The sequence below is a fragment of the Vicia villosa genome, linkage group LG2, assembly GCF_029867415.1.
Source record: "Vicia villosa cultivar HV-30 ecotype Madison, WI linkage group LG2, Vvil1.0, whole genome shotgun sequence".
Lineage (NCBI taxonomy): Eukaryota > Viridiplantae > Streptophyta > Magnoliopsida > Fabales > Fabaceae > Vicia > Vicia villosa.
Window position 1 is genome coordinate 107,615,091 of NC_081181.1, and position 24,863 is coordinate 107,639,953.

Sequence of the window (24,863 nt, forward strand, 5' to 3'; positions counted from 1 at the left end):
CCTGGCAATGTGTTCCACGGTTGATTCACTAGTGTCCCTTGAAAACTTTGTAAATTTGGGTACTTTGGTCCCTCTAGGCAATTCTGTTTGCATAATATAATCCGCTATGGGGGATGTATAATTTGGACGTCGAAGTCCAGTACTGAGGCCGTTATTGGCCATAACTCTTTCTATCATGGCAGTTAGGTTATTTTCTGTAGCCAGATTTTCTCTTCTGACTCTCTGGACTACTTCGTCCGGGTGTTCGTCCCTACCTACTACCCTTAATCTGGGTCTTTCTTCCTCAAACTCCTGCTGGACAGGAACAGTTCTTCGATTCGAAGCCTCTAAATCTATTACTCGGTTCCTTTCGATTGTTGCTGTTCTTTGTGGGGGAACTACGTCAGTAGTGGTTGTCCTAGGCGGAGGAACCGCATTTTGGATACGTTCCAGAATGGGATCTCCCTCTCGATAGGAGGATTGGTTATTCTTTCGCTTAGGTGGTGGAACTCCCATGAAATCTGCCATTCGATTCATTTGAGATGATATCTTTTGGAAAGTTTCCACATTCTCCCGATTAGTACTAGCAATATTTGTTGCTAATGGATTTAAGATTGACGCTAATTCTTTAGCAATGGTTCCTAACATATCATGGTTACTTGCATCCATCTCTTGTCGAAATGCTGCTTGATTGTTTGTGGTAAAATTGGGTATTTGGGTAGAGAAGTCGGCGTTTTGTGCGCTTCGACCTATCGAACCGACATTCGGCAAAAAAGCCGCTGGGTTAGTTGTAGTGTATGTAGGTCCTGCTCCTCGTGTACCTGTCATGAATGAATATGGCATTCCATATGGGTTATTTGGTCTCCATCCTTCGAACGCGGATGATGATCCTGGGGTAAATAAATGGTTTGCAGCGTTTGTCGAGAAAAGTGGCATCTCGCTTGCGCTTGCGGATGGAGGCGCGGTAGTGGATACTAAGACTGGAATAGTCCCTTTCGTTCCTGTATTATTTTCGGGTCTAGCCTGGGAGTTACCCGTGGGTCCCGATCCAGTCGAACCCGGTATATCCTGCGCTCCTTGAGTGGAAGTCGAAACATGCGTAGAATTTGCCGCTACTGTTCCTGACCCTTGTGGGGGATCTTGATCTCCCCCTGCACTGGCCGCAACGACCATTTTCTTGTTGTACCTTCGTCTGGGAATCGGTTTTGCACTGTTGGTTAATTTACCGTTCCTAAGGTTCATACAAGGTCTTGATATTTTCTAGACAAAACAAAGCAATCGATTAATAACAATCTGCTTGACACCGTCCCACTGGGCGTGCCAATTTGTTTACGGTGATTTCCGGTAAACAACCGCTAGTCTTCCAAACTATAATAAATATGATTTGGTTACTCGCAGGATCGACTAGATCGATCCTAGGACATGGTCAAAAAGGTTGTTATTCATGATAGTTCGAATTATGTCTATGGTTGGTGTGTCTCAAAACAAGAAATACTTCATCAAAGAAATAAATATTAGCAATCACCTTGTTATACACGTAAATATAACATCAGCGAAGGGTAAGATAAAGATAAAATATAAGACAAAACTGTAAAGTGCAAGAATCTTAAAGTGCAGAAACTTAAATGCTTCGAAACTAAATAAAATGAAAATAAGAAGTGCAGGAATGTAAATGACAGAAAGTAAACGAAATGCAGTAATATCAAAAGATACTTGAATAAAGGAAAATACAAATATATTGAAAATGGTGTTGGTGTCAAACATACATTTCTCAGCGAACTCGTTCTCTTAACACTTGATACTTGAGCAATATGTGAGTGATTTGTACAAAATGAACACACGGAATCCTAACATTAAGACCCTTATTTATACTAAATTTGACCCTAACGGTCCTACACTAATCTGATGCCACGTTACTCTCGAGAATCCCCGGGATGCCATCTGTCTTTGTGCAGTTATATAAACTATTTTGAAATTCAAATCCTCCCGCCTGAATCCTCTTTCGACGCGTGGCAACGTAATCAGAATCGAGAATGCCACGAAAATACGCTAAGCTTCAGTACTTTACATATTTCGCGAAAACGTTTAAGTCCCAAAGATGATTCTGTTCGAATTAGCTTCAGTGCTCATTGTCTTCGTTCCAACTTAAACCATCTTTCTCGAAACATGGCCATCAGTAGCCATTTTTGATCTCAAAGATGGTCATCAGTAACCATCTTCCTTCGAATTTCACACCTTCGAAGGACATTCTTCCCAAACGAAATCTTCAGCTAACACTATGGTTGTGGTTGGATTCCATATTGTACTTAAATGACAATGTGTTGGAACATTATGTATATATTTCAATATAGGGAGATGAATTGAAAAAGTTCCTAAGTCAATTCCCATATTGTGTGGTAGTTGAAAAAACTCCTTAGTCCCACATTGCTTAGATTAGAAATCTTGGCTAGTTTACTTCATTATATAAGGAAGTCACTTGTTTCATTCAAAAACACACTAAAAAATTATTTTGAGTTTTTCCTTCCTCACTCTCATAACTCCGCGTCTTTCGAATTATTGAAGCACCAACTTCTCCCCCTTTCTTTCTACTCGTTGAATTTTCCGAGTACTTTCTTGAATGAGAATAATGTTAATTTCTCCTCGTTTGAGTTGAGAAATTATCAAGTATAATTTTTTCTTGGATTCTTTTTAGAGAATTATTGAAACTTCTCTTGATTTGAGAAATGACTACGACTGGTCGTTATACCAGATACTAAGATGGTAGTTATACCATGTTTGAATGGTCCTAGTACCATCTGAGGGTGTATTTCTAGACCGATAATTTACCGTGCAAATAGTAATCGTATAGTATAGAACTGGACTATTTTATCCTGGAGGTGTCGTGGTTATCAAGAGCTATTTTGCATAATTTTGGCAGTACCGTGAAACGTCTTAAAGAAAGCGTACCAATCCGCGACTCGACCCGGTAATTTCTTCGGTGGCAAACTTGTTAAAATCGTGATCCAACAATTTTAAGACGTTTCGAATTTCCATGGCTAGCGAAGATATTATTAGAACTTCTGCGGATACTTTCTTTGACAAACTGTTCATGTCTGAGAGATGTCACTTCAAATGTTGGCAACAAATGATGATTTTCTTCTTAATGTTGAAAAAGATAGCTAACATCCTGACCAAGGACATTTTGTTGCTCCTTTTGGATCAATCGAACAAACTAACTGTATAAATATGAGGATTCAAAAGGAACACGTAATAGTGTTGAAGTTGAATATGCTACACAGATAAAGCGAACAATTTACAGCTTAGGAAAGAAATCACTTTATAGAAAGAATGATAATAGCATTCTAAATGGAATCGCAAATGACGTGTATGACTATTACAGTAAGTGCGATACTTCAAAATATGTTTAAAAGGCACTGAAAAACAAGTATGACATTGAAGAAGCTGGAGAACAGAAAAATGATTTTAGTGGCTACGCGAAGTATCAGATGGTAGATGAAAGGTCCGTGGAAATCCAAAGTCACAAATTTTGAAAGATTGCTCATGAGATCATCACTAAAGGCATGTACTTATATGTATAATTCGAATTTCTTTTATTATTGACAAATTGTCCCCTAGTTTGAAAGTATTCAAGAGTTATGCTTTGTTACAAAATAAAATAATTTTTAATTGAAAGACTGATTATTCTCATTTAATTTAAAGAATAATCTCAGAGACATGATTTAAAAGAAAAGTCTTGGTTGTTTTAAACAACAAAAAGAAATTCGGTGTGGTTCAGAAGCCATATGGAAAATCATTAAAAAATTAGAACCGCAATATTGTGAACCGAATTAAGCATGGGAACCCTTCTATGGCCTCAATTGCTCCAACTAGACAACAACAACCACCACCTCAAAGAAATGAAGTTGTTTTCCTTTTTGTTTCAACTGTGGAAAACTAAGTCATATGGCTAAGAGATATAACGTGTAATGCTTGAACTCGGTGTAGCCCGTAATGCACAGGTTAATCTGGCTAATGGAAAATTTATTCATATGATCATTGAAATCAACATGATTGATGGATCTGGTGATTGGTGGATAAACACAGGCGTCTCTCGTCGTGTCTGCTATGATCGTGTTACGTTTAAAACATACACGAATACTAAAGATAAGAAAGTGTTGTTGGGAGATGTCCACACCACTAATGTTGTCGATATTGGAAAAGTGGAACAAGGTCTACCTGTGAAAAGACTTCAATCTAGAAGGATGTCATGTATGGTCCCGAGATTATAAAGAATCATGTTTGTGTTTTTTTTCTTCTTCTAAATAAGGCAAGATTTAGTCAGTTTATTGGGGTAGATTTATACATAATTATCACAAAGAATGATATTTTTGTGAATGAAATTGATAAGTTTTTAAAATTTGTAAAGAATTTTAAAATAATTCAGTAAGAATTTGCAGTGATAGGTAATATGTATGATTCTAGTTTATTTATTAATTTTTATAAACAATATGGAACTGTACATGAAACGAATGTTCCATATTCCCCTGAAATGAATGGTAAAGCAGAAAGAAAGAATAGAACTTTTACTGAACTTGTTGTTGCAATTATGATGAATTCTGGTGCTGCACCTCACTAGTGGGGGGAATTTTATTGACTGTTTGTTATGTCTTGAATAGAGTTCCCAAGTCAAAAAGTAATATCTATCCTTATGAGATATTAAAGGAAAGACAACCAAACTTGTATTATTTGAGAACTTGGGGATGTCTAGCTTATGTCAGAATTCTGGCCAAAACGAGTTAAACTCGCTAGTAGAGCATATGAATGTGTACTCATCGGGTATGCAGCGAACAGTAAGGCATAAGGTTTTATGACCTAAATGCAAAAGTGATCATAGAATCAAATGATGTTGATTTCTATGAAGACAAATTTCCTTTCAAATCGGGAAATAGTGGGGTACTCAATCGAGTCATATTCCTGTGATAAGAAGTACATAAAGCAACGACAATGAAGAAATAGAACTTCGACGAAGTAAAAGAGTAAGAGTTTCTAAAGACTATGGGCCCGATTATGCGGCTTATAATGTAGAAGAAGATCCAATAAATCTTTAAGAAGTCTTGTCATTTCTAGATGTAGATTTATGGCAAGAAACTATTAATGATGAGGTAGAATCTCTAGAATCTAAAAGGACCTGATACTTAGTAGACTTGCCTCCTTGTTGCAAACCAATCTGTTGTAAATGAGTTTTTAAAAAAGAAACTAAAACCTGATGAAACTATTGATAAATACAAGGCTCGCCTTGTAGCCAAGGGTTTTAAACAGAGAAAATATGGATTTCTTCGACACCTTCTCTCTAGTCACCAGGTTTACATCCCTTAGGGTACTTATTTCAATAACTGCTATTTATAACTTAATAGTATACCAAATGGATGTTAAAACAACCTTTCTAAATGGTGACTTAGAAGAAGAAATCTATATGTAACAACCGGAGGGACTTGTGATACACGAATAAGAAAATAAGGTTTGTAAGTTAGACAAGTCTTTGTATGGATTAAAACAAGCTCCTAAAAAATGGAATGAAAACTTTGATAATTTAACGATGGATCATGTACGCACTGATGAAAACTTAGCAGATCCTTTGACGAAAGGATTAGCTAGAGAAAAAGTCCATAATACATTCAAAAAGATGGGACTAACGCCTATACAAAAATGAGTTTCTCATGATGGTAACCCGACCTAAATGACTGGAGATCCCAAGAAATAGGTTCAATGGGTAAAAATAAGTTGTGAATAATATGAGGCGATCATGATAGAGTAAATAAAAGAAGCATGAATCCTGAAGTAATAAGAGGATGAGATAATAGAAACTCTTAATGAGATCTATACTCTGTATGAGGGGGTACCTAGGCTGCAGGGGTACTCTTGATAGATTCACCTATGTGATTGTGGAATTGAGGTCTGTTCATATGGAATTTCGAGGCAGAATTCCTAGAGCCTTCACTAAATCAGGATACACGTGTGTCATACCCCAAAATTTTCCCATCTCATTTCTCTTATTCAAACTCATATCAAAGTGCAATGCTCAAAGACACCTCCTCATAAACAATGGTTCAAGGAATTAGGGTTTTGACTTCTCTGAAGAAAATGAATGAATCAAAGGCCCCAATGAATTTCATATGGCTTATGATGTTTCAAACTATCTCCATGACAAAATTAAGGTTTAAATGCCAAGAATTGATCACTCAATTGCTCAGAAAGTCAACAGTCGATTAGTTTGACCTAAAAGTCAACTGTGGTCAAAGTACAGTCAAAACTCCTGATTTTTTGTCAACAACCTTATTGTTAAGTATCATTCACCATTTGATCAAGTATTGATCATGGTCCATCAAGAAAAGATCAGAAATCAACAAATTTAAAAGTTTCTAAATTAGGGTTTTCATAGGAGAAAGTCAACTGAACTTTGACCAACCATAACTCCCACATGGAACATCATAAATTTTCCATCCAAAGCTCAATTTGAAGAAATTAAATCCTCTACAACTTTGTCTCTCACATGCCAAGTCTAGAAATGCTTCATTTGAGAGATAGTGAGCAAACGATTATAGGTCCTTTTGAAAATCAACCAAAAGTCATCTTTTTCAAATGAGCATACAAGGAGCATGGAAAACTATTTTGACATGAGACCAAATACATTGGTTAGAGGACTCTTCAAGGTTTCTAAAAAGTCTAAAAACTTGAAAAAATGTTGAAATATGAGGAAATTGCACGGTGCACAAGTTCACCTATTTTCAAAGGCATGTATGAAGAGAAAAATCCAAAACTCCAAATATTTCCAAATGGGCCTACAATCTTTTTATCCTATCATTATTCTAAGCCCATGTACGCCCCAAAACAAGAGCCTTGTTATTTTTATTATTTTATTAATTATTTTATGGTTTTTTTATCATTTTAAATCATAAATTAATTAGATAAAATAGTAAAATTAATGAAAGATATTATTTGCTTTGATTTTAAGTCAAGAAATCAATCAATATATTCCTCCAAGTCAATCAAATTTCAGGAAAATGATAATTGGAAGGAGATTGGATCAATTTGGCCATAATTAGTAACATTTACAAATCAAATTTTCCAACATGCAAATCAAAGATTCAATAAGATTTGATCTTGTTTTGTTGACCTAATCTGTTCCACTATATAAACACAAGCCTTGCAGACCTAGAATTCACGTTTTTTTAGCTAGGAGAACCCTAATCAAAGAGCAAAAAACTTCTTCAAGAACATCAATTCGGTTTTGAAGATTGGTAGGGATTCAAAGCATTCAAAGCCTTGCAATGCGTTCTTGAAGGTACTCTAAAGCTATCCAGGTCATCCCACTCGAGCAACAAGCACAAAATAATCCTCCAGGGCTCACGGTTTGTACCATTCTTGCAATCTTCGAATGTCATAATTTACGCATCTTCATCATGATTTAATGGCATATGTATGTTTGTTATGATGCACTCATCGTTTCTGGATTGTTAATTGGATCATTACGCGCATATATAGTGTATCACCATGTTAGGGTTCATCCCTTCAAAAGTTAGGGCTTCTTGATTTAGGATGAATCAAGGCTTAATGCAGGTACCAGAACGTTCATATTGCTTAGACGATCACAACTGTGGTCTTGGATTATGTTTTTGGTGCGTGTATGCGATTTTACGATTGCAAGTTGCATTTTCTACGAACAAGAATCGTAGCAAATTCGTAGCAGATTCATGGTAATAGTTGCAGGTTCTGAGCTTGAAGACGAAGCACCCGTGGCAGCACGCGTTTGGAGGGATTCAAACATGGGGCGCGCGCTTTTTATCCATGATCTGATGCGTGTTGTCCACGTCCACACGCTACACCTATCTCACTGCAGCTACCAGATCAGTATCCAGACCAATCCAACGCTTCTGAGTGCGCTGGTGTACCATGCTCCCACTGAGGCGTACCACACCAGATTGCTACGCTAAGTTTCTTTTTCTTTTTTATTTTTTTTCTTTTAATTGTTTTTTCTTTTATTTTATTTTATTTTCGTTTTAAATGTTTTTTTATTGCTTTTACTCTTTTTCTTTATTCTTTGAATTACTTATTTACTTTTATTTTATAACTTAATTTTTTTTATATAATAATTTTTACAACTGTTTATTTTTTTATCGAAAGTTCGATTTTTTTACCATTCTATGAATAATATTGTAATTTTGATTAAATGGTTAATTTAATTTAGTTGTTTAATTATGTAGTTAATTATAAATACTTTTATTAATTAATTAAATTACTTATTAGGTTAGATAATTTAATCTAAAACTCATTTTTGTCGATTTAATTAATTAGGTTGAAAACCAATAATTAATTAATCTGGTCTTATTTATTCTATTAATCATAGTTAACTTATGCCCTAATCAGGGTTTACGAGGTTCATCATTGGATCAATCATACACTGAAAATTTTCTTTTTTCTTTGTGCAGTTTTTCAGGGTTACCATCAGGGATCTTCCGACTATGCGTCACGTCAATCGATAAGCTAAGTTCTGATTCTTTATTGATTAAATTTTATTCATTTATTTTTGCCTCATAAGTGAAATTAGGGTTTGCCTTCGACTGTCATGAACTCCTCCTACACTTATCCTTCTGTTTATTCTTCCTTTGCCAATTTTCAGGGTTAACCAGCCGGTCAAAGCTCTAATGTTCGGTAACCCTAAAACTCATCCTATTTTTAATTTCTTCTTTTAATTATTACTTATGTCAGACTTATTGCTCTGTTGGGATTTACGTTATTGCTTTTTCTCCCCTTCCCCATGGCTAATTATGTAACTGCTCCTGGTTGTATTGTGTGGTCTTGAAGGCACTTAACACTGTCATATATTATTATTGCGTGGTTAGTAATTTAGGGCGTGAAAACTCGAACTGAACCTATAATAACTAATTACAAGATAAGTATTTGAATTAATCACGTGATTGTACACCCACACACCTTTTTTGGTAACCCCTCTTGTTGCATGTTGCCTTGTCGCCTTTGTTTTCAGTGTAGAATAGTCAAGTCCCTCGAATATGAGGACGCCTTAGCAATGTTGCCCTCAGTTCATTCAGATCATAAGTCCCAATGATACTGCCTTCGATTCGCTAATATGATCTCTTCCCTCGAAGTTGCCTACGAAATGCTGAGGTGTCCTCTGGTTGCCTAATAATGAAGACTATTCTGATCTTTCCCTTAGACTACCAGCCCCCTATGGCAGGGACAGTCTTATGGCGAACGATAACGTCGACGACCCTTTAACCTCTAATAAAAGGACTTCCTACCCTCTTATGGTATGGATAGCCCTGAAAGGCTAAAAGAATCTTTTTACAAATATCAAGGTAATTTGCCCTTAATTGCTTGCTCTGGTTTAAATTCCCTTTTCTACTATTTTCTTAAAAAACTTCAATAAGGCTACGCTCATTTACGAGCTAAAGTCCTTATTTTCTTCTTCTACATTTCTAAACTTTTGGTTTCAAAAATAGCAAAGAAATTAAGAGCCCGTGGAAAACCATGGATGCAAATGATGCCTTACACCTTCCCTTTGCATAAATTACCCCCCGAACTCAAGTTTCTTTTAAAAAGGTTTTTTTCTGTTATTTTAGCCTTTCATTAATTTGGATAAAATAAAAGTCGGTGGCGACTCTTTCTTACCGTACATTTCAAATAAAGTCAGTTCACCGTATTACAACGTGCAGGGCCATTAAAGCACGGGCTAGTAGAATACACCTTAAGAAAAAGTTGTGTGTGGGTCTGATGTCTGAGATAGAGTTCAAGACAATAGTATCACTCTTGTTAAATCAGAATCCTACTTGCTACGCAAAGGTTCAAGTTATAGACACCTTTGCTTATGCACAATCTTAGAAACGTTTGACGTTACTTCTGAAACACTTTTTTAAATTCAAGTGGGGGATTGTCGGAACATTATGTATATATTCCAATATAGGGAGATGAATTGAAAAAGTTCCTAAGTCAAGTCCCACATTATGTGGTAGTTTGATTAAACTCCTTAGTCCCACATTGCTTAGATTAGATATCTTGGCTAGTTTACTTTATTATATAACGAAGTCACTTGTTTCATTCAAAAACACGGCAAAAAATTATTTTGAGTTTTTCCTTCCTCATTCTCATAACTCTGCGTCTTTCGAATTGTCGAAGCACCAACTTCTCCCCCTTTCTTTCTACTCGTTGAATTTTCCAAGTACTTTTTTGAATTCTCCTTAGAGAATAATGTTAATTTCTCCTCGTTTGAGTATTATTTTTTCTTGGATTCTCTTTAGAGAATTATTGAAACTTCTCTTGATTTGAGAAATTTCTACAACTGGTCGTTATACCAGATACTAAGATGGTAGTTATACCATGTTTGAATGGTCCTAGTACCATCTGAGGGTGTATTTCTAGACCGATTATTTACCGTGCAAATAGTAATCATATAGTATAGAACTGAACTATTTTATCATGATGGCGACGTGGTTATTAAGAGTTGTTTTGCATAATTTTGGCAGAAACATGAAATGTCTTAAAGAAAGCGTATCGATCCGCGACTCGACCCGATAATTTCTTCGGTGGCAAATTTGTTAAAATCGTGATCCAACACAATGGGATAAGTTATATTTTGATAAGCTGGTATGAATTTTTTTTGTATTTTTATACTTTGGTGGCGGCAAAGAAATTGCACAATTGATTATTGATAATAAAATTGCTTTGATTTTGCTCTTATTTTATTTCTTTCTGAAAATCTATGATGATGTTTTGCTTGGCATAATTTTCTCAAATAGTTTTCAAATATTAGCTGAAATTGTAGTAACCCCTATTCCTGTATATGATTTTGAAAATTTTATAGTGGCCATGAGAACAAAAGGCAATGGTTACTAATAAGTGATAATAGTAAGTTGAAAACTGAAGTTAATGATTGCATTAAAGTTAAGAGTGAGACTGTCCGCAAAGTCACGCCACTGTCCGCAAAGTCACGCCGAACCTTATCTACTATCTATCTACTATCTACTATCTACTATCTACTATCTACTATCTACTATCTACCAATTACTAATCAATTGACCAAACTACCAAAAATATCCTTTTCTAAAAAAAACTACACTACTAAAAGGACATTTTAGTAACTAACAAATTAACACTACAACTTTTCTCCTTCCCAATAACTATTTGACACTTGGCAATTAAAATGTTTTCTCCATTTCAAATGAACCTACACATTTTTACACTCTTTTCTCTCTCTCATTTTAAATTTCTTTTCCTTCGTCTCTGTCTTTCTCTCCCCTTCTCTCCTCTCTCTCCTCAAACCCTAAAAATGTTTGGAAAACAAAAGTCACAGACTCCCATCCCTAAAACCCTACAAAGCTGCCCTGTTTTCACCCACCACCACCTCAAATGGTAGAACCAAATCTATATTTGTTCTTTTTATCTCACGGCCTTTATAACATGAAGCGGTTGGATTTTTGTTTCGAGTGCTCGCCGCCGACCACCGTTTCCCTTTCTCCGATCGTCACAACACATACCAAGTTCTCATTTTGTAACCTTTATGGTTTTAATTATTTTTTGATTCAAACATCTAAATCTTTAAAACACTTTCTGGTTTAATATTGGTTTAGAAGAAGCAACAAATTTTACAGCCGGGTTTTTGCAATTTTAACTAAGAAGTTGTTTTTATTGTATTGTGTATTTAAAGGATTTTTTGTTTTAGATGTGTTTGTTTTACAATTTTCTCCATTTTGCTACTTAAAGATTTTTCGAAACCAAACCCTCTAAATGTGTATGTATATATGTAAATGTGTAGGTATTTTCTGGTTTAAACATCTATATCTTTGTCTATGTATTTGGTTTAAACATCCATCTACATACTAATACCCTGCTTAAATAGCAGAATGCATATATGCTTGGAAACCATACCCTCCAGAATGCATAAATGTCATACACTTATCTATGTATTTGGTTAAAACATTACTTTGTTGTACCTTTGATTCCATTCATTTGTATTCTTACTTGGTTTTACATATTTTCTCCATTTTACTACTTCAAAGGATTTTTGAAACCATATGTAAATGTCTATGTCTTCTATGGTTTAAACATCTAGATCCTTGTGTACATACATATGTAAATGTGTATGTCATTTATGGTTTAGACTTTGTAAGTATCATAAACTAAGATTATACTTTGTCCTGCAGTACAAGTTAATTTCCCATCTATAACTTCAAGTTTCAAAACTGATAAGAGGTTGATTCTTTGGTCAGATCCAGTTCGGCATGGAGTTGGATTAGTGAATCGGTCGATATTTCAAATGCTGGTGCATTCTCAAAAGTCCAACTACTTGAGCAAATAATCACATCAACTGATAGAGGTAATCTCCTGAGGTACTCATTAATATGGTTTTCCAAGGGTGAGATGGCTTTATTTTGACATGTACTTCTCTAAACCTCCTATTAGTCTTTCTCAATTTTCTTAGAAGGGTTGTTGAAGATAATGTTGGTGTTCAACGTGTTCTTCATAATGAAATAACGTTGCATTTGTTGGATGTTATTATATCTAGAAATCACTATTTTTTTTAGTTCTAAAAATATAAATCACTGTATTTTTTCATGCTAACTCACTGCTTTTTTAGTTCTCTACTATTGTTGTTATTTCTCTATTATTGTTGACCTTTAGGTTTGATTCAAGAATCACTGCTATGGCTATTCAATTCAATCTTATTTTCACACCAATTGTTGTGTTTATTTTAGCTATTTGTTTCCTAAACATTCTAACTGGCTTCACAGGCAAAGGAGCAAAGTGAATTGAATCTACTAATAGCTACTGACTTGTAGCTATGAACCTGTAAGTCATGGTTTTAAATTGCGGTTGCGGATGCGGTTGCGGTTGCGGATGTTGCGATTGCGGTCATTGCGCTTGTTGCGATGCGCATTGCGGCCGTTGCGGCGTGAATATTTTAAAGGAAGTGTTTGAAATATTATATTGAAAAACACTTAATGTTATGTTTTTTCATTATATAAGAAGTAAATTGAGTTTTAAACTCCTAATATATTGATTTTTGATGAAAATACTTTAAAAAAATGATTAAAATTATCCGATGGGGTTCCTAATGCATCCGGAAGCGAGACTTTAAAATCACACCGCAATTGCGGTCCGATGCGGTTGCGGAGGCAACCGCATCCGCAATATTGCGGGTGCAATTGCGGTTGCGGACCGCAATTTAAAACCATGCTGTAAGTAATTGAATCAACTAAATGTGTGTCAATTTATGGTATGCAGGGTTGCAGTATGTGTGAATTGAACCGTAGACGCTCCAGAATTTGAATGGTGGCAGCTAGGACTAACTGAATTGGATGTGGTGTAGCTAAAGTGTAATGGTGTGTGCAGGCCTGTTTCATGTTGATGAGGCTATTTGTTTGGAACTTTATGTTGGTGACAGTTGAACTGATATGAATGTTTAGTTTCTTATTGTTTGTTAGCTTGAATTGGTTGATTAGAAAATGGATAACTGGATGTTGGTAAAGCTGCTAGGAAATTGGAGCATGTTAGTGATGTTGAATTCTTTTATTTTTTTGGTGTTTGATACGAAACCGATCTGTGCCAATCGATTGGCTTGGTCCCCATTTACAAAAGTGTAGTTCTGTTATGAATTGTTGAGGATTGGTTTTGGGTCGTTATGGGGGTGAATGTATATGCTGGTCAAATTTTTGTTGTTGTATGTGGATGATGTCAGTTTGGTTTTTTTGTATTGGGTCTGAATTGGTTTGGAGATGTGTTTGGAATGATAATCAAATGAAAGGCTACTGCAAGTCAGTAATTATGTGTTAATGATCTAATATAGTTTAAGAAAATGAAAGTGAAAGTGAAAGGCTAATGCAATGTCTTACTATAATTGCAATGTACTACTGAAAGTGTAAATGATTTAATATAGTTACTAATGGCGATTTGCTGACACTACTAGAAATACTCAATTTACCTGCGGAATTTTCTGCGGAAAATTTTCTGCAGGTTTACCTGCGAATTTTCCTGCGACACTAATAAATATATAAAATTTTCCTGCGGATGTGGCGTTGGCAGAAAATTCCGCAGGAATACCTGCGGATTTTACTGCGGAATAAGTATTTTGAACAAAATAACTTTATTAAACAATCCGCAGGTAATTTCGCAGGAAATGTTCCTGCGGATTTTGCTGCGGAATTCTATCACAATAAATTTAAACCATAATACAGAAATCCGCAGGTAATTTCGAAGGAAAGTTTCCTGCGGATTTTGCTGCAAATTTGGCATATTCAAATTTTTCTAAAAATAATTGTAATTTTTTTTTAAATTTTACAATTATATATAAAAAACTTTCCTTATAAATTATTTTTCCTATTTTTGGTTGGAATTAAATAATAGCTAATATATGTGTATATATATTTTTCTTAATATTTTTATTTTATTGATCAATATAAAAATACTTTTATGTTTAATTTTTTATTTTGAATTAATATTTTTTATAATTATTTAGTGTAAAAATATTTATTAATTATAAGTGAATTAGTGTGTATGTGTAAAATTGGGGAGAAAAAGTAGGGAGCAACCCTACTCTTTCCCTAATTTATTTTGATTGTTTTGTTAATTTTAAGTTAGATTGATTATAAACTTAGGTGATTTGTGTGAATTTGTTGTCTTATGATTTATTTTTAAATTTATTAATTCATCGGTATGTAGGGAAATTTTACTTTGAGTTTTTAACTTTTACATTGTTTGGGACCTTTATAATTCTCGCTGATTTAAAATTATTTTAAATTTAAATTTAATCTCATTTATTTAATATACATTTTATTTTATAGTGAATTATATTGGTTCTCTTTATTATAAAGTTTTAATTTTAGCAATTAATGTGTTATATGAATTTATATTTGACTATAGTTAAAATATTATTAAATAATTTTAATTTTATAAATTATTTTTACTATTTTATTGAAGCATGGAAAAAAATTTATTAATATATTATTACCAATTAAAGTTAAGAGACTACTTTCTCATACTATTCTATTTAGATTCAGATGTTCATATTAAAATTAATTTTTATAAATAAAGAGTTAGTAAATAAATAACTAAAATATTTTGAAATTTTGTAATTTCTCTTTTAGTTTTTAGGTGTGCTTAAAATTATATAATTGATAATTTGATAATTTGATTTACTATATTATTTTGAAGAAAAATAAATAGTTATTCATTTGTTTTGTATTTTTATAGTTGTATATAATAAATATAATTTGGTCTATTTCTATAATAGATATAAAATTTTAAAAAATAAAATTAAAAAAAGATAAATAGAAAGAAAGATTAAGATAGATACTTATTAGTGACCTAAAAATGCTTCTTCGGTGAGAGCAAACACAACTTGTTCAGAAGCGCTTCAGCGGAGAAGCACTTTTTCTCACGCGCATAGGCTCAAGCTTTCTCGGTTTCTCTTGTGCGACACACTCTCAAACTCATGCTCTCTCCCTCTCAATTCTTACGCAACAACAACAATTACGACGTAGATTCTGTTGGTCTCAAATTGGTTGGATTTGGATTTCAGAACTGATTTGAATTGTTAACGATTCAGGATTCGATTCACGTTAGGGTTCAGAGTCTGTTTGCGCTCGAAATTTCAACTCAGAGTAGGTTAGTTTTGTTTCGTGATTCTTTGCATTTTTACGGTTTTTACTCCATTACGTGTTATGCTACAACTGATTGTGATTCGATTTCAATATAAATTTCAGTTTGAGTTAAAGTTAGAGCAGGCATACGATATCATAAAGCTGAGAGTGGAGGAATGCTTAGCGGTTGAAGCGACGAGGAGAATAAAATGCAGCTTTCAATCTTGCTCACAAGGTATTCGATAAAATGCTATTAGCATAGAATTATCGTCGTTATTACCGTTTCGTCAAATGCAAAGTCTTGGACGCCCTCCAAATGGGAAAAACGACTTCCTTCCATTGGTTGCTTTTAGAGGACCCTCAGAAAATCTTTATGGATTGAACACATTAGCATCATCACCCCATAGCTTTGTGTCACGGTGAACTAAAAGTGCCGGCAAGAAAAATTGCACTCCAGCAGGCAATGTTAGGTCTCCAACTTTTACATATTTTTGAACTTCTCGAGGAAGTGCAACTATTGGCGGGTATAACAAGTAAGTGATAACAAGTGAATGCCTTTCTATTGTTTGGTTAGCTGACTTGTTTACCTGATTCAGTTTTTTTATTGTTTTTCAGCCAAGTTGTTGTTTCTGCTGGAGTATTTCGTGTTTCTACCGGCTTTAGTTTTTGGGTTTGTTTTGGTGGGGTGCAGAGCACACTTGTTCATTTATGTACAGAGTGATCTGCCATTTTGGTGTACAGAAAAACAAAACTACTTGCTGATGCAATTTTTTGTAGCAAAGAAATGAAATGAGAATTAGAATTGAAAATTGAGGAAAAATTAGGAGATGGGGAGTTAAGTGACATTGAGAAACTAGCCAAGCAATTCTCTAACAAGTGGCGGCAACTTGACATCTTGAAGCGTTGATTACAAATACCGACTCTTCCTCCATGGTAATTCTCTTCCAAGCATTTGTCTTCTCAAGGAGTGTTAGCAGCATCATCTAACCCTCCTTTTTCAATATACTGTTAGTGCTCTTTGTTAGTGCTCTTTTGATTCCATTTTATACTGTTTATAGCTTCAGTTACTTGTTACTTGGTGACTGGTGTTGCTTTCATTGGCTGTGAAATTGTGTTTTCTATGAATTTAAGTCCAGTTTCCAATTTTCCATTACAGCTGTTTGACGATAATAATATAGAAACCAAAAAAACCAATAAAATTTGCAGGATGTTGAAGCAGGATTGACAACTAACTTTGCAGAAATTGTTTTAGAGAGTACAGTCCCATGGATTGTGTTTGGAAAGATAAATTGCATTTACGTTTAAATTATTACCTTACTTATTACAGAAGCAAATCTTCCTGTATAAATTCTCTGTTAAACTCTCATGTTGCTAAAAGTAACATTAGGTTTCATGAATTCATCAATTTTTTTGGTTCTCATCCTTTAATAAAGCTTCTGTTCAATGCAATATTATAATCTGATGCATTCTTCCAAGATTGTAGGTATTAGAGTCTCATCAAGCATACAAAGTTGACGCGTCTGAAACTGCCAAGGCTGTGATATCTTGCTTCAATAAGTTGGGGGGTCTCTTTCGATATGGATCAGGTGCGTTAGATCACATTGCACGGTTCATTTTGGTACAACATAGTTTCCCATTCTTCTTTCTATATTAAAAGAACCACAGATTCTTACTGGAGTTTCCCCTTCTTTCCATGAATTTTGTTAGATACAATTAATCAGGGACCCTAAGTATCAAGTTGAAATGGTGGGAGTTCCAGAGTAGTATTTATCGGGTCATGCCTTTCATATGTATCATTTGACATCACCTATGGTGGGAGTTCCAGATGCTGTACTATTTCTTGCTAAAAAGGTGCTTAAAATTTAAGACAACTTCCTCTATTTCCACCGTCGGTATATAACAATTAATCTCTTACTATAATTATATTTGTTGTATGCAGATTGAAGCAAAGGATTCCAAGAGAATCTACAATATGATTGATGTTTTGCGAGAGGGTAATATGCGATAAAAAGTTCTATGGAGTATGATGCAAGATGTGGAAATTTGGGATTCTAATAAAGCAATTTTCATCTTGTGTCCAATTTTCGTATCAATTTATTTGAGGAAAGCTTAGTTTGTACTATTGTGGCTTATCTATAACATGATTTGAGTAAGAACAATATAATATAAAGACGTACGGTTACTAATTTCTTTTATTTTAACTAGAAGCCTGATTATATATAATAATGACAAATTCTACAGCCTAGCTTAAAAAATTAAGGGATAGTTCAGTTTTGTTCTAAAAGGATTGAAATTCATTTTTCATAGAAAACTAGGGATGGATTGAAATTTAATACTAAATGTAATGATAGATTATACTTTTCATTTTTAATAATGTGACTATGTAGTAACTTTGTTGCAAATCTTATAGTATTTTGTTCTATGAATTTGAATTTGTCTTATTAAAATTCAAAACATTTTAAATTATAATTTTATTTTATATATAATTTATAATCTTTCGATCAATTATTAAAATAAAAAATTATTCAATTTGAGTTAGAAACTACCTGCGGATTTACCTGCGGAATTTTCCTGTGGATTTACCTGCGGAATTTTCCTGCGGATTTACCTGCAGATATTCCTGTGGAATTTTCTGCCGAAATTATTACCCACGAAGGTTTTAGCTGGGGACAAAGAACCGCAGGAAAATCCGCAGGAAATGTGTTTCCTGCGGAAATTTAGCTAAAATCCGCAGGTAATTCCGCAGGAAAATTGAGTATTTCTAGTAGTGTGAGCAATGTCTTACTATAATAGCAATGTCTTGAAGTTGGAGGTGAGATGGTTGCAGGTGAGATGATTGTACTACTATGAAAATTATGAAAAAATTTATCAATGAAGGCTACTTTCAAAGTATTGAAGTTTCATAGTATTAAGTATTGTATATCATAGAAGTTATCTAAAATAGCTTTTATTTTGAAATAATTCTGAATAAAATTAGTTGGAGAATATTATTATTGTGATATAATATTTTGAATAGAATTATATTCTTTTTTTTTTATTTTTAAATTTGGGTAATGTGTTTATTGGTTGTATATGAGTTTAAACTCTATCATATGGTTGATTTATTGTAATATTGAAGATTTAAGTTCCATCATCTCTATACACATTTTCATATATATACACATCATCATATATGCTAAAATAGTTCTTTCGTAGACAATATATTTTGGTCTCAAGAGTCACTATCACTATAATATTTACTATATTTTAATCAATAATTATTTTTATTCAAGACATAAATTTTAAAATTTTCTCTTTTTTCACCATCACTATAATATTTACTATATTTTAATCAATAATTATTTTTATTTAAGACATAAATTTTAAAATTTTCCCTTTTTTTTCACCGTCTCATGTTTTTTTTTTTTTTATGAATATTTAATATAATTGAATTAATAAAATTATTATATATTTTATAACTAAATAATTCATTTCAAATTTACTTATACATTTAAATATATATTTTTCATATCAAATTAAATATTTGATATTGTCTTTTGAATATTTAACACATTAACACAATTGTTTGAACACTCTTTTAGATGATTAATAGATATTACACACAAAATTAGCACATAAATACGATAATAAAATGATTAATTTACGGGTTACTATCAAAACAAAGCCTATTTTATTTTAATCATTTGCTACAGTATCAAAACTTTTGTTATTATTGTATTATCATTTGAAGAATCTCATGGATCAATTTTTTTCTTTGTATAATTATTTAATAATTAAGTAATTTATTTAAGATTTATTTGTATAATGTATTTTTTTTAATTTTAATAACATGAAAAATGTATTTATCTCACGGGTCACTAACAAGACAATATTTATTTTAGTTTAATCAATCATTATTTTAATTCAAGAGAGCAAATCTTTATTTTTAAATATTAATTTTTTTCTCCATCTCATAATTATATGTTTTCTTCTTTGTGTATGATTATCTAATATAATTAAATATATATGATTACTGTTATTTTTAAAATAAGTAAATCATTTCAAATTTTGCATTGATATTTAAAATTTTACATTTGTGTTTGATACTATCTAAGTGTTATTACATTAAGACTCATTCATGTGTTATCACATTAACAAATATTTTGTTGTTTTTTTAATTTTATTTCATGATTATTATTTAAAGATTCTAAATTACTAGATATTTTTATTATTATTTACACAATATCATAATTAAATTACCCATCCTCAAAATAATAGTATCTAAGTGATATTACATTAAGACTCATTCATGTGTTATCACATTAACAAATATTTTTTTGTTATTTTTTTATTTCATGATTATTATTTGAAAATTCTAAATTACTAGATATTTTTTTAGTTATTTACATAATATCATAATTAAATTACCCATCCTCAAAATATATGTTGTTGGAATTGCAAAACATTGTGAAATTGACTATGAAAATCTTATTCATAAAACTTTTTTCTAATGGTTAATTTCCATTTTATATATACAATTTGGTCAAACTTTTTTACTTCACATTTTTTCGTATCATTCAAAAAATACTACACTATAAATAATCGCACGGGTTTCTGACTAGTTGTTTATCTAAATTAGTTCAGTTAGCGGTAAAAACCAATTTAACACCGTTACTACAAGTTTCAAAAATCACTCAAACTATTAAATTTTATTAGGCAAAATGTTATTCACTAGCAATCAAATGATTTCCTTCATTCAAAACATGAACTCGAAGATCACAACTTTTTAATCATGAATTCTAATTTTCTATATTTTGATTTGTATCTTATTGTATACTAATCTAAACTCAATTGACAACAAATTAAAATATCAAAATAGTGGTATTTCACAAGTCAGAGCAGCACCTTGATTTGATAGGTTTGATAGGCTTGTATTTGACAAGGTATTTGATTTTTAACTACTATTTTATTTCATAAAGTTTTGTTACAAACTTGAAACAAATGCAGTACGTGCTTTTCCTACATATCATGCTATATCATATAAGGCTTATATAAAATGTGTCTATATAGTTCAATTTATTAAAATAGATTACAGAATATACCAACTCTTTCCATTATATTTAATTTTGGGATTTAATATAACATGGTAGATTATTTACTACAACTCTTTCCATTATATTTTATTTTGGGATTTAATATAACATGGTAGATTATTTACTACAATTATGTTTAAATTCATTAAAGAAGCACAAGAAGTATACTATCTACCCATAACTACATGACCAATCTACCTAATTTGCCCTTTCATCAAAATAAATTTACACTACAAAAAGAACAATTTGGTAACCTACTAATTAAACCACATTTTCATTACAAACTATTCATAAAGCCCTTTGATCAACATAACATACATAAATAATTTTCTCCTAATAAAAAGGATGTTTCAGTAAATAGATAAATAAGCCAAATTTTTTGTACTGTGGATGTCCCAATTGATGCCAACTGCCCGATACCCATTGATGAGATTGAAAAATTCACTTTTCCCTCTTCTATCTCCTTGTCCCTCATTCTCTCTCTTACAGACAACTTTTCCTTTCCTTTCTCTCGTCACCTCTATTTTCCCCAAGCCCCCCAAACCCTAGATCGTCGTCTCCCCCTTCCTTCTTCCAAATAAAATCGAACCGGCCTATCAACCTAAACCCTTCTCTTTCTCACTCTCTCATTTAAATTGTTCCATTTCTCTCTCCGAAATCAACTTACACTTCTATTGTTTATTCCAAATCTTGGTGCTCCTATTGCTCTAAAGTGAAACAACTGTTCAAGAAGCTTGGTGTACAACCGTCAGTCTTCGAAATGGATAAAATGGGTATTTCAACTTCAAACCCTAACTATTGCTTGCGTATTCGTCACACTCTCTCGCCACCCGCATTTATTGGGTAATAATCTCTCTCGTCACCTCACTTCCTTTTTCCATATATCCAGCTTCTGGATCTAAATTTATGTATGCAATTTGTGTCTATCTTTATTGATTTTGTATTTTATTTTAGGTCCACAATTGCAGAAGTTGTTGGAAAGACTCACTGGCCAATACACTGTCCCAAATGTATTTGTTGGTAAGCAATCACCCGAAATTCACAATCTTCTTTTTTGTTGTTGATAATTTCTGTTGGATGCTTTCTAGGGTTTTAGATAACTAGATCTATTTTTTATGATTTTTTGTGCAGAACAAAATATGGAGCGAGAATACAACTGTTCTCAATATCTTTCTTTATTTATTTGAACAAATGACCACAAAGTTGCTGATAACATCATTCCTGTCAAAATTGACAACTTCGACTGAGAGGTATTAATGTTGGCTTTCTTTATACCTATGTTAAAATAATTGCTAAGAATGTTAAAACAATTGCTAAGAAGTCTTTATTCACAAAATCCTAATACTGAAAATTCAGGAAGATCCACTTGAAACTGTTGCACTGATGACACCGTTTGTTACTTTATACTAATATTGCTCCCTGCTTATTTTGTATGGTACAGGGTGTCGGGCCTAGCATAGATCTAGGATTTTTCGTTTATGAGAGCTTACGAACTTCTTGGAAGTCTCAAAGGTGAATATTTGTACTTACAATGAATTGAGGTGCTCTTTACACTAAAGGGTACTTCCTATTGCTTGGAACATATACTTCCTCCGTCCCAAAATGAGTGACTCAGCCCACCATTTCACACATATTAAGAAAAGTGTAAAAAAGTAAGAGAGAGAATAATACTTTTACTATAATACCCCTAATCATATATTGGAAATTGTGAAAGTTTAATTAATTAGAGGGTAGAATTAGAAAAAAATTTATTGAAAATTGAAATGGGTCATTCATTTTGGGACACTAAATTATTCCAAATAGGTCACTCATTATGGGGCGGAGGGAGTATGATTTTTTCAGTATTTATAGTCAATTTTTTTTTTAAATTTAGGCCAGATCTTTCTAATGTAATGGTAAGTCTTGCTTGCGGTCTTATCTTTGTATTTCCAACCAGAGATTTTAATCCTATAATTATTTTGCCCTGTGTATTTTAGTTCTACCTCAACACAATATCAAAATTTATAATTTGGTAGATTTCCTCATTTCCATCCTTTTCTAATATATGTTTATATTGATTTAATGCTTGACACTCATTCTTATGACCCTTTAAATTTTAGTTATGTGAAATTGACTCGGACCCATCTCTTTATTTTGGCAGTTTTTATCTATGAAACATGCAACAGTAAATCCACAGCTGGATTTTAATATTGAAGGCCTTCTTTCTAAAGATGTAAGTTATTCATCTATTTGCATACCTCTAAAGATGTAAGTTGTTCATCTATTTGCATACCGATTAGGAAAAAAAGCTTATGATCTACAACTCTGTCTAACACTGCGTTAGTGTATTCTGAACATTGTGCAGATTCTTCACCAACGTCCTGGTCCTTCATCCGGACTAGGGTTTCCTTTAGAGATGTCCATGAGTTTTCCCCGTTACATCAATCTTAGCCAAGGCTAATTCAGTCAGTTACTCCAAACATTACAAATCCGTCTGATATCCTCCGTAAAGTTATGCATCCGTAATTGAGTAGAGGGTTCAAGGAGCCAAATCAAGAAATGATCATTGAAGTTGCTTTTGCGGCCAAATCACGTTTGCATAATGTTTATTAGATGACTATATTTTGATACAATTTGCTATAGATGCCTGATATGTGGGAGTATGAGCTTCACAATGTTATACAAATGAGCTTTGCAACAACTTCTCCCACGAGTAACCAAGATGCGGATGGTATAAATTCCCAAACAAATAACCCATTTTCTTAAGTTACATTTTTTAAAGCACATAATGTTGATGTGATTGAATTTTCATAGAACAAGTATTATAGCATTTGATTTTGGCGTTCCATTATCTCAATTTCAGGTGTTGCACATAATTGCAGGTTGATTCGTTGATTGGTAAAGGGAAGGGAAGACCACACCGCCATCTCTGCAGTAGGAATGGGAGGGCAAGGTAGAACCACTCTAGGCAAGAATATTTGCTCCTTTCTGTAAGCATAAGATTTAAGTCATGAAAATAGAAGCTTTATTTTCTTCTGTCGTATGCTTTATCATTTTAACTAAGAATCACCAATTATGAGGTATTGTTCGAAAGAGTGTAATTTTCACAATATGTAGTGATAATTTGCAATGATGTGCTTTAAAAAGAATTGGTTTAGATTGACGTAATTATTCTATTATATGCTGAAAATTTGTTAAAAAGGAACTAAAAGAACTTCTAATAAGTTTAAATTTATCTTTCTTTTTACCTTTGTAACTATATGCATTGTTTCCATAGTTGCAGCATGAGTAGATGAAGATATTTGCTTTGGGCCGACGACATGTACTATTTTAAGCTGTATCACACTTTGTTACACAAAAGGTTTTTCTGGAAGCCACTGTACAGCACTATTAGATTGTTGTTGCGCTAGAGGAGTTTAAGAGATCTATGTTTGATAACTGTACATTCTATATATGATTGTACAAGTATATCAACAAACCAGTCTTTAAGGTTCTTAGTAAAATAAGTTGGAAAAACACTATTGTAACTTTGTAAGTCCAATTACGATTTAATTTCTAATATTAAGAATTGTATGCAATAAAGTAAACACCCTTGCACTTATCAAGAAAGTGTTACATATATGATTAGACAAAAATGATCTTGACGGGTATGTAATGTGATGTAAAATGCTTTTGGTTAACTTACAAATTTTAAGTAGGATTTAGTCAATTTAATGTTAACATGTAGAGATGTAAATCAATGAGAATCTATAATTGTTGGAATATCACTCTTTCTATTAGATATATGATTAAAGGCCGAAAAAGCTAGAGCAAATAAGAATCATAAAAAAAGAAAGAGTAGACTATGTTGAGATAGATGAAGATACAAAACCTTTTGATAGCTTCGAAGAACTCGAAGTAGATTTAGCCAAATTAAAAGAAGCACCTCCATATTCGTGTAAAATGCTTGCGCCATCAAACGGCAAAAATCCTGTCGAGACAGAGAGAAGCGATAAATTCCCTAGGAAAACTTACATGTTTGATGTTACCAAGTGTGATGAAATTTTCGATTAACTTGTAAAAGATGGTCAAATGATAGTGCCTCCTAATGTTAAAATTCCTCCAATCGAGCAACAAAAGAAAAGAGGTTTATGTAAATATCATTAATTTTTGGGCCACAAAACCTCACAATGTTTTCTTTTCATGGATCTTATTCAAAATGCTA

General features: G+C 32.8%; 3 long non-coding RNA genes across 4 annotated transcripts; all 3 read left to right on the plus strand.

The window, feature by feature from the left end:
- The first annotated feature begins 10,633 nt into the window (after positions 1–10,633).
- LOC131651762 (uncharacterized) lies at positions 10,634–13,803 on the plus strand. The gene is made up of 2 exons (XR_009298491.1): positions 10,634–12,346; positions 13,255–13,803. It is a non-coding gene; the product is annotated as an uncharacterized LOC131651762 (long non-coding RNA).
- Positions 13,804–15,826: 2,023 nt separating this feature from the next.
- LOC131646587 (uncharacterized) lies at positions 15,827–17,194 on the plus strand. Of its 2 annotated transcripts, none has more exons than XR_009297524.1 (3): positions 15,827–16,141; positions 16,224–16,541; positions 17,092–17,194. It is a non-coding gene; the product is annotated as an uncharacterized LOC131646587 (long non-coding RNA). The 2 variants fall into 2 exon arrangements; XR_009297525.1 differs by having other exon boundaries at positions 17,085–17,174.
- Positions 17,195–17,340: 146 nt separating this feature from the next.
- Positions 17,341–17,809, plus strand: LOC131646588 (uncharacterized). The gene is made up of 2 exons (XR_009297526.1): positions 17,341–17,459; positions 17,548–17,809. It is a non-coding gene; the product is annotated as an uncharacterized LOC131646588 (long non-coding RNA).
- Positions 17,810–24,863: the final 7,054 nt, after the last annotated feature.